Source organism: Vidua macroura, chromosome 17, assembly GCF_024509145.1.
Source record: "Vidua macroura isolate BioBank_ID:100142 chromosome 17, ASM2450914v1, whole genome shotgun sequence".
NCBI classification, from domain to species: domain Eukaryota; kingdom Metazoa; phylum Chordata; class Aves; order Passeriformes; family Viduidae; genus Vidua; species Vidua macroura.
The window spans coordinates 2,000,386-2,010,129 of NC_071587.1; positions in this window are offsets into that span (position 1 = coordinate 2,000,386).

Genomic DNA, 9,744 nt, shown 5'->3' on the forward strand with positions numbered 1-9,744 from the left:
CAACAATCTCTTGTTACAAGGTCTTTTAAGACCAAGCTATCCAATTAAGAAATGACACCTAGATTGTTTTCCCTTTTAACCCAATAACTGACCCCTCAAAGCCTGCAATGTGGACTTTCCTGTCCAATCACAAAACATCACCCAAACCCATGAAGAAGAAGGAAGAAGGCGGTGAAGAACAACCTGCCTCTGCCCTAAAACCTCCATCTTGCTCCCATCTGCAACATACTAAAAATCTCAAAACCTAAATTTCTCACCCAAGTGACATGCCATACTACTCTCTATAATCTATTTCACACGCTAGTCTATCTTGAAGTCTTGGAAGCTTTCTCCACGAATGAGGGTCAAAGTCAGTGCTTCTCTGGGGGTCAGGACCCCTCAGAGCAGACAGAGAAATATTCCCTGTGCCCTGAGTTCCCACAGGTGCCTTCATGAAAATAGACATTTTTGCCCTCCCCCATCTCCCCCTTATCTTTGACTGCCCTGTTCTTTACTTGTTTGCTCAGTGACTCCTCTCTGCAGGGCTGGTTCTGCTGTGGGACTCGTGGTGACACACATCCAGCACGCCGCTGTGGGTGGTGCAAGGGGGATCTCTTAATAACTTGATAACAGCTATTAAGTAAATACCACATACTGGAACAAAATACTTCATTTCAGCCTCAAACAGGGTGGGGTTAACTACCAGAACTGAGCTGTTTACCTTGGGCTGAAACGCCTGAATAGGGGGACTTGGAAAATCTGCTCCCATGAATTACTGGTTTCCACAAGGGCTTCTGTTCTAAGGTAGTGACAGCTTGAATAAGCAAAAGGATTTTCTTTTTGTCTCAGTTATGCCTCTTCTACAATCCCAGAGCATCATTCACACAATCAAAAATTGCCAGTGTGCCAGGTGCTACAATTGCAATCAGAGCTGCCCCTTTATTTACTCTGATGCTGTGCTGATACTGAGTTAGTAAAAAAAAAAAAAAAGAAAAAAAAAAAAAAAAGAAAGCCTCTGTGATTCTTACTTGAAGTTTGTACTAAGAAAGAATAAACCAGGAGCAAAATAACCAGGTGGCAGTGTTGGGTCAGGGTGAATTGATCTGGTTTTGGTTGCCTGGCCCTGGGAGTGAGCCATGCCAAGCCTCCCTGGGATGCACCTGCCCTGGGGTTGTGTTTGTGGAGCCTGTGCTGGGCTCAGGGGAGCTCTGCTGAGTGGAAATGTGTGTTAACCCGATTGCATGACACCTTAATGGGGTCTGCACACCTCTGTGAGCCCAGTGAACATGTGTCTGTGCTTACAGAGCTCTGTAGGTCCCTCTGGAGCCGTGTCCAGGGGCCAGATACAGTGGTGTAAGATATAACCAGTGTAATATAATCCACGTAATTCAGACACCTGGGCTATCAGAGGGTCAGCTGCCAAAACAAGGGACTTCTCATGTGTCTGCCAAAAACCCCTCAGAGGTCAGTACCTAGTGGGGTAGAGCATATCCAGAACTATGCCGTAGCAATGCCAGTTTGACAAATTAAAAGTCAGGGGATAACATGCTCCAATTATTTTTTCCTTTTTGCCACTGGGGTCACTTGATCAAGCATCACCTCAGCTCCTTCTCCTCCATGCATCCCACCATGAGAGCCCACAGCTACAGGGAGGGCTGTCCCCAGCCTGTCCCCCTGCTGCAGCTCACCATGGAGCTCTGAGGGTTCAGGAGGCCTTTGGGTCACCCATTTCTGGGAGGATGCTGCCAACCTTCCGTGCCTTTGGTGGGAGCAGGTATGGACCTACTTGGCCCTGAGTCATGTCCTAGCCAATATTTTGCCTTCCAGACAGGAGTAAGTGCCTGTAGGCTGGAGTAAATCAGCATTTCAGCCTCTGAGGCCAAATCCAGCCTCAGGCAGGTGGAGGATTTCAGGTCCCCTCACAGAGGAGCCTGGACCTGGCTGCCCTGGCTCCCTTTGTGATGCTGCCAAATTTGAGCTGGGCAGAATTGAGCTCTTGAGGGGCTGCACAGAATTGGAGTGACTTCCCCCTCTTGTCCTTTCGGGGCCCTGAGTGTGGCCCCACATGGGAGGATCGAGCCACCCCTGGAGGAAGGAGATCCATTGTGCCTTTCCTGGGACGTGCAGAGCTGCTGGGCTCATGGAGGGCTGTGGGGGAACCTGAGCTGTCTCTGTGCAGGAGCTCAGGCTGGATCATCAAGTTCTGTCTCCTCTGAAGCTCAATGAATCTAGAAAACCATCTCCCCTTGTCATCTGTGCTAAGAGATTCACAGCACCTGCACAAAAGTGCTTTTATGTCTGCTTCATGCATATTGAGAGTTGACATTAAAAAGGGGGAAAGAAAGAACAATCCATTAGGCTCTGTGCACTAAATCCTAGATTTCAAACTGACACATCTAAAAATACCTATGATATGAAAGCAGATACAGCATGATAATTATATACTGCAGGTCTATTGTACCATTGTGTTCTGTATGGGATTGCAGGAGCAAACCAGCCTGGTTCAAATGGGGAACCTTGCTGCTGGATGGATTAATAGCAGCAGCATCTCAAAATGCTCCAGACCCTGGAGGTCTTCTGTGCTGGGAGTTGGCACTGGGGGGCTCTTCCTTGCCCAGGTTTGATGTATTTCTTTGAAGAGTCCTTAGGTAGCTGGTCTGAAACCAATTTCTTGTGAGAAATGGTGAGCATCTGTGCCTTCCCAATTTCTGGAGAGATTTCTCATGTCCTCAGACATGAGAAATGAAAGAATGTGTCATTAAACTATTGCCCTCACGTTGGCATGGGGGAGCCACCCAGGCTCTGAATCATTTAACCATGGCAAAGGATGAAATTTTTTTTTTGTGTTTCTGGCAATTTCCTGTAGTTAAAAACGTCAGTGAAAATTAAGATTAAATTGTAGTCTCATTAGTTAATGATTTAATTTTATATAAATAGACCCAGTAAATCATGTTCATTATTGCATAATAACACAATAATGTGTTTGTTTGTGTTGAAAATGATCTTGAGAAAATGCACCATCCGTATCCCTGCATATGAAACATCTCCCATGGAAAGGAAGCTTTTAGGAGCTTTCCCACTCTGACTCAGTGACAACACAGGACAGACTTGCCTAAAAATCAAGCCTGCTGCTAGAATTCTGCTGCCTGCCTGAGAAAACATGAAATATCCCCTTCATCCAGGCAAAACAGAAACTGACTGGTTTGGAAACAGCTATTGAGGGAGCAGGGTGGAAGACAGACCCACGCTGCAAATTCCCGGTGTCACCGAGTGTCCCTGGCGCTGGGATCTGTGCTGGCATTTTGCAGTTTGCAGTGATTCTAAAAACCCAGTCCTGGTCAGGTGGGGTTGGAGAAGGTCCCATTCCCTTGGTAAAGGTTCTTTGGGAACCTCTGGCTGGTGCTGCCAGCCTCACCTTCCAAGTGGCCGTGTCACTGTGGTGATAGCTGTGGGTTTAGCTGGTGAAGCTGGCTGGGATCCCCCAGATGAAAGACTCCATAAAAAGGCAAGTCATTCCCTGTAATTTAAAAGTATTGCCAAGCCCAAATGTTAAAAACTTCTGAGGTTTCCAAACCACGAAACCAGACAAACTGTCACAAGGTTTTCACTTTTAATTGGAACTCCTCCTTATTTTCCTTCTGGCTTTTGAGCCTGGGTTTGGGACCTGTTCGCATTTGCAGGGAAAAGTCACAACGAAGCACAAAAATCTCTGGGTTTCAGAAGTGAAACTCAAATATCGCTCCATCACGTGTCTCTCTTAGAAATGGGGTTTCTGAAATGCCAGAGAGGGGAGAGCATCCTGACAACAGCCCCAGCGTGGAGCAGGTGCTTCTTTGCTTCCCATGTGTGTCTCACATGGCTCCTCATAGCTCTGCCACTCCCAGGGGGGAACACAGACCCTCAAGGCAGTTTTGTCCTTTCCCAGGGAGAGCCAGGGCAGCTCTGTGGGAGGAAATCACTCCTCCTGCTCTCTGAGAAAAGCACCTGTGCTGAAGTGGGTCAGAGAGAGCTGTGAAGTTCACACGTCCCTGCTGTGAGAGCAGGGGACGTGTGACAGGGAGGGTGCGGATCTCACCTCTGGTGCTGAACTCTGCTGCCAGCAGAGGTGGCCAGGACAGGGCATGTGATTGATATTGGTGCTCAATGACAGAATTGCTAAAAACCCCTCAGGAAGAGCCCCAGTGGGAGGTGATTCGTTTTTGTAATTGCTTGTTGCCTAACAGGGATGGTCTCTCCTGAGTCCAGCCCTCTCCTGGCAGTGACACCTCTGTGTTTTAGGGGCACTAAAAACAAACACCACCCAACCACAGTGTTTCAGAAGTGAGGTTTGAGCCTCTTTGTGTCTCTTCCTGTGCTCAAACCACAGGTCAGGCTCTCAGCTGTGCTTCTGGAGACAAGCAGAGGTTTGCTCCCATAGACCCACCAGCTGGGACATACGAGCAAGGGTTACAGTCCCCTGCCAGGGAACAGAGCTTGGCTCGTGTCCCTTTCCTCAGGAAATGAGGGAAAACAGGTCCCAGCTCTCCCAAATCCTTGTCTCCAGCAGTAACTCCTGCACTAGGCAGGGCCACGTGTCTGGGATGAGTACGTGGTGGGAGCACGAGCCAAAAATGAAACCTTCAGGGGTTGAGATGGGCAGTGCCACATTCCCAGTGATGAAGGGGTGGAATGGGATCCTCCAACGTGCCGTGGAAAAAGCTGCACCTCTGTGCCTCAGCTTCCCCCTCTGCTGCTTCTGGAGACAGGGCTCTGACAGGCATTCCTGGGAAAGGCTGGATGAAAGGCAGGAGTAGCAAACCCGAGAGGACAGAGCAAGCCCGGATTTGCTCAGGAACGCCCCTGGCAGCAGCAGGACCTGCAGACAGCTCTCTGAGCTAGACAGTGGTGACCCTAGGGAGGGGTTGCCTCGGCCTTTGGGGCTGCTTTACCGTTGCAGCTCTTTCTGTCAGGCTGCTTCAGCATCTGCCCAGAGCAATGAGGCTTCTCCCCAGCAGAGACCCCTTCTCTTAGCACTGACAGGACCCAGGCCTTGAAGGAGGAGTCAGGGAACAAAAGGCTATGAAGTAGTTGAAGACAAAACACAATTTCAGTGACTGTGTAACCCTGGCTCTCCCCATATGTGTTTTTTCTTGCTTTTCATCTTGCTTTCAAGAATCTGTCAAAACAGTTTTCCACTGAAACACCTATCCTGGCAGAAACTTGACTTTAGATACCATTATTTGTACAATTTCCTAAGAATATACACTGCTGTAAGGACTTCCTTACTTGTTTAAGGTCACTCACCCTGCAGTGCATCTTCCTATCAGTATCAGGTGTGTTTGTAACACAGAAGTTCTCAGGAACAGGAGTTCTGAAATCAGTCCTACCGGGAAATTAGGACAAAGGGAGATACTACACCTTCCCTCATTATTTTTCAGAGAGAGAAAAGAAGTTGCAAAGCAGGAAGAGAAAAGGGGGTTGTGTGAGTAGCAGAAAAGGAAAAATAAAAAGTAGAAAATAACAAAAAAAAAAAAAAAAAAAAAAAAAGTCCATAGAGAAGGACAGAAAGAAGGAGTAAAGGTGGAGGAAGGCAAAGCCACCTGTCCCTGTGGGCGGTGTCTGGGCTCTGCAGCAGGTGCTGCTTTGATCCCACATCCTGCCCTGCTCAGTGATAACAGCCCGCAGGACCCTGCCAAGGGCCTCATCCCAGAGTTTATGGCTCTGTCCTGTCCCCAGAGGATCTCTGGGTGTGCAGCCCCAGGTACACGGTGTTTGTAAACCACCTGCGAGGACAGAGGTGTGCCGTTCTCCTCTGCTCGGGCTGGCTGAAGAGGGAAAGGAGGGAAATTTGGGAGATAAATGGAATAAAAATGCCCTGTGGGTAAACTCCAGAAATCCCGTGTAGCTTGGCTTGCTTTTTATAGGATTAGCTATTCCTCTGCATCGTCACACAGGGATGGATGTGTCAAAGGACCACAGATTACTGTCGCTATTAAGGTCACCTGCAGGAGCTACTCCGGATTCCCTCTGATAGCACAAACCCCGAGTCTATTCAAGCAACATAAAGTAAGACAGGCTGTGACAAATTTCTAAGCTACTTCCCCAGTGCTTATCCTGCCTCAGCCATGAATCCCCACCGTCAGTGTGCTGAGCACAGGGAGCAGGGGCTGCCAAGGTGGGCACGGCCAACGTTCGGGAAAATCCGGCGGCTCTGGTGTTTGCCGACAGGAATGGAAATGATATTTGTTTTCTGATAAAAAGGTTGGCACTTTGCTCTTTTGCAAGGTGCTTTTAAAAGCAGGTACTCTAGGGAGGGATTTAACTCCTTCCAATAAGTTCTGTCCCTGCCTCTGCCCATAGAGATGTCATAAAACCTCATGAAGCTCCTGGATACTCAAAGACATCAAGATCCTCTCGCTTTGGGGAAGAAAGGTCCTTCCCAAATGAAAGTCCATCCCAAATGAAAGTCATTACAGCTGAAGCTTTTAGAGTCTGGCAGTAAGTGTATCCCACAAAGCATCTCATCCCTGAGAAAAGTGCTGTTGGGCCTGGTGCCTCTCTCTGCTCTCACATCTCCCCAGTGGGAGAAGGAACCTGAAGGACCATTTGGGATAGGAAGCCCAGCCCCACGTGGGAACTGGTTCCCTGGTGATTCACATGCTATGGGAGGAGTGGTGGTGCCCAAACCACTTCCTTTGTCTGAGGCATGAACTAGTTAATCAGAGAAAGTCGACTAGGAAAAAATTATATTGGTGAGCACTCTTTGCCAAGTGACAGAAAAAAGACTGGTGATTCATTTCAGGGGGTAACTGTAGTTCAAAGCTCCTCAGAGAAGGTTAACTACTTGTGACAATATACCCAGAAATAATTTATTTGGCAGTGGATGAGAAAAGATTAAAAAAAAAAAAAAGTTGAATAAACTATTTTTGGATAGTGCTGGATGGCCAGGACCAAGGAGCAGGACATGGGATGGGTCCGTGCAGCCAAACCCTGATGGGGTGGTGGGTCCCACACACACCTGCATCCACAGAACATTGCAGGGACAAGCAGAAGCTGGTCCTGCTTGGATCCTTGTCCCTGGAGTGCCCAGCCTTGTCTCCCTCCCACCCTCAGCCTCCCCGAGTTTCCATGCTCTGTGGTGGGCACGGGGCCAGTTTGCTGGAGGAGCCTTGGAGAAAGAAACCTCTGGTCAAGGGGTAAAATTCCCTGGGAATGAGAGCTGCCATGCCAGGCAGCAGCAGAGCCAGAGCAAGAACCCCCTGATTAGTATTCCTAGAGCTCTGCACTTTTTCAGGAGAGAAGCACCTACATTTAGTAGCCAGAGTAAATATCAGGCCTTAATATTGTGTGTTAATAGACTCGCTTCTGCAGCTACTGATGACTGTAGTTTTGGAAAATTTATTGTTGCTATAAAATGAGTCTCTCTCTCTCTCTCTCTCTCTTCCCTCTCCCTCTCTCTTCTGCTAATTGACAAAGAGGCCCAGTAATTAAAGGACAATAAAAGTTTTCCAGTAATTAGTCTCTGTTGTTTGGTTACAGGCCATCAATTGTTCTTTAATAATACCAATCGTTAGCATGCAGTAGTCAGTGGGCTCTCAAAGGCTTCTGGGGCACAGCCACTTACCAACACTACACATTCCATTCCCATGAGGGCATCCTGCCTCCAGCGGGAGATTAACCCTCTCCTAGGATGAAGCACTCCTACCCTGCCTTCGTGTTTTGGGGTAAACAGCTTACATAGCTAATGACCAGGAGATGGCAATTAGGGAAAGGTAATTATCTGTACCTGGGGAGGAGCAGGGGGTAGAGCAGCTCACGTGGGTACGGGGCAGGGCTCTGGCAGCCCGGGGTTCTGCCTCTGTTGGGAAGCTGCCATTCAGCACGCCCTGCCCTGCTGAAATTCATGACAAATTATTCTTCCAGGGTCTAATTTTGCAGAGGGGCATTCCCACTGATTACAGCAGGATTAAAGGATGAAGTACTTGTGGGGGTTCTATAAGAAAGATGAGGGCAAACTTTTTGGCAGGGGCTGTTGAAGTAGGACATGGAGCAATGGTTTAAAACCAAAAGAAGGTCAATTTAAACTGGATATAAGCAAGGACTTTTTTTTTTACAGTGAGAGTGATAAAACACTGGCACAGGGTGCCCAGAGAAGCTGAGGCTGCCCCATCCCTGGAAGTGTCCAAGGCCAGTTTGGATAAGGTTTGCAGCAACCTGGGACAGTGGAAGGTGTCCCTGCCCATGGCAGGGGTGGGATGAGATGAACTTTAAGGTCCCTTCCAAGCCAAACCACTCTGGAATTGAGTGACCATATAGGCAGTAAGCAAATCCCTGATGATTACAGCTTCATATCTGCCCCCCTGAAGGGTGCCTTTGTAGCTTGAGGCTGAAGTTGTTTGTGAGATTTGGCACCCATCTAGGGAGGGCTGGAGACAGTATTCACTGGCCTCTTTTCCCTTGCTGGACCCAGCTGAGGCTGAAATGAGAACAGATCCAGAGAGGCTGTCTCCAGGAGAGACCTCAGCCTGCAGAGATGTCAGGATCTGATCATCCTACGTCAAACTTTAAAATAGATGCTGAGGGTTCCCTAATGGTGGAAGATCCCACATCCAGGAGATGTTGCTCCTGCCAGCTCCTCCTCCCTACTGATGGTGCAGGTATCTCAGCAGGCCTGGGTGTCCAGCCTGGACTGAGATCCCAACCCAGCCAAGCTCCCTACCACCCACCGGCCTAATTTTGGGACAGATGGATTTGAGGGAAATATTTAACAGGCAAAGAAGAAAGTAAATACTTTCCTTCCACAAGGTTTTTCACAGGCACTTATTTATACACCTGGCTCACAGTTCATTTGGAAGTTGTCTCTCAAATGAAATCCTTTTATGGTTCCGTGAATGCTGACAATCTCCACTGGTGTTGCTGGTTTTTTCATCACAGGAGTCCTTTGGAAGTTGTGGCTCCTGGAGCTGGGCCCTGACCAGCAGTGTCAGCCACCAATTAAAAACAAATAATAATAATAAAAAAATTGAACCTCAGCATTGCAGAGAAAAGATTCAAAATATGATCTTCAAAATTCAGAAAGAAAATTTAAAGCCTCTTCCCATCCTCTATTCACACTGAGATACAGATAAATACCCATGGATAGTTTTTGTAAGGCCAAGACCCAGTTTGGGGAGATACAACTCCCAGTTTCTGAATCCTCAGGGTTGCAGTGGAGGGGAATTTTGCACCACCTCCTCAAGCTGCAGCTTTTCCCTAGCATTCACAGCAAGCTGAATTTTTTAGTTTGTTCTCATATTTCATTTTCTCCTCCTTCACTCCCAGAGCAGGTCCAATGAGAGCTGGCAGAAGTTCTCCAGTGCTGTGCTCCTCAAACACACCTCCCTGGTGGAGCTTTCACGGACAGCTGCTCTCAGGGATGGGGTTGAACATCAATGGAATCAGTGGAAGCTGTTCCCAGGGGGCAAAAAGGATCCCTTCTCCCAAGCGGGAGTTCTTGCTGGCCTGGAGGAGCTCCTCTCCTGCAGGCAGCTCCTGTCATGCCTCTGCCTGGCTCTGCTTTCCATCAGAGGTTCCTCACGTGCCACAGCTGAACAGCTTGGTAGGCTCCTGTGAAAAAACCTTGTTTTTGCCTAATCAGAATTTTCTGACATTTCCTGGAAGATTCCCAAAGAGCACTCAAAGCCTTGAGGAGCCTGGATCCTGGACATGATTCCTGTCCATAAATAGCCAGGCTGAAGTTCAGTTAAATAATCATGGCATCCAACTGTGTGGGCCCTGCCAGAGCTT